This window comes from Mastomys coucha, unplaced genomic scaffold, assembly GCF_008632895.1.
Source record: "Mastomys coucha isolate ucsf_1 unplaced genomic scaffold, UCSF_Mcou_1 pScaffold23, whole genome shotgun sequence".
Taxonomy (NCBI): Eukaryota; Metazoa; Chordata; class Mammalia; order Rodentia; family Muridae; genus Mastomys; species Mastomys coucha.
The window spans coordinates 101,988,643-101,989,956 of NW_022196906.1; positions in this window are offsets into that span (position 1 = coordinate 101,988,643).

A 1,314-nucleotide genomic window follows, 5' to 3' on the forward strand; every position below is an offset into this window, starting at 1 on the left:
TCAGAAATCCACCTGCCTCTGCCTCCCAAGTGCTGGGATTAAAGGTGTGTGCCACCACCGCCCAGCAAGAAATAAATCTTCAAAAACAAACAAACAAACAGGGGCTGGCGAGATGGCTCAGGTTGTAAAAACATGGACTACTCTTCCAAAGGTCCTGAGTTCGGATCCCAGCAACCACATGGTAGCTCACAACCACCCGTAATGAGATCTGACACTCTCTTGTGGTGCTGTCTGAAGACACCTACAGTGTATTACTCTGGAGCTGGAGCGCTGTGGGAGGGAGCGGGGCCATCCTAAGTTCAATTCCCAACAGCCACATGATGGCTCATGGCCATCTGTACAGCTACAGTGTACTCATACACATAAAATAAATAAATCTTTAAACAAACAAACAAAAACTAGTTTCTCTGGAAAGCCCAGAGATCCAGGCATGGTAGCATATGGTGACAAGGGGATCTCTATAAGTTTGAAGCCAGTCTTGTCTACATCACAAGTTCCAGGACAGCCAAGGGTAAATTAGAAGTCCCCATCTTGTAGAGGTCAAAAAAAAAAAAAAAAAAAAAAAAAAAAAAAAAAAAGAAAGAAAAAGAAAAGGAAGCCGGGAGACTTTAATGGAAGACATGGTCCCAGGAAAAACCAGGACATGCAAGCATTCTTTGGTTTCCTGTTCCCAGCAGCTGCAGGAAGCTTCTCCAAGCCCCTAGCTCTCCCAGCACTAGAGAAAAATCTTGTTTCCTGTCCTTCTTGATTAGGCACAGAGAGACCAGGGTGGGAACAGCTGAGTATTCCACAGCAAGCCCCAGGGGCATGCTAGGGCTGTCCGCCAACATTTGGGAAGGCACCGTGGTGTTTAGAGACAGGGCCTGGGAAGGGAGTTCATGATCAGAGCAAGCTGTCCTCCTCCAGCCTTCTTTACTTGCATAATCTGAAAAGGCTATTGACAATTTTCACAGAAAAACAACAACAACAACAACAACTTTCTATACATTATCTTGCCTGTATGCCTGTAATTTGAAAGTCTTTGTATGTCTCACATACTTAACTTGTAGGGAATCCAGCCATAAGAGCCCTTAAGGCTAGGGAAATTCCATGTTGGTTCAGCCCCAACTGGCTATGAGTCAAGGGCCTCCCCCTGGCCACTTTGACTTGTGCTGCCCTCCAGAGCCGATGAGACTAGGCTAGCAGAGCATCTAGGGAGCTGCCTGTTCCACTTCTTCACTGTGCTTCCTCACCTACCAGCTTATTGGAGACAGCGGAATAGACGAGGTTTGATCCCTAGCACTGTAAAATTAAATAAATAAACAAATAAGAGGA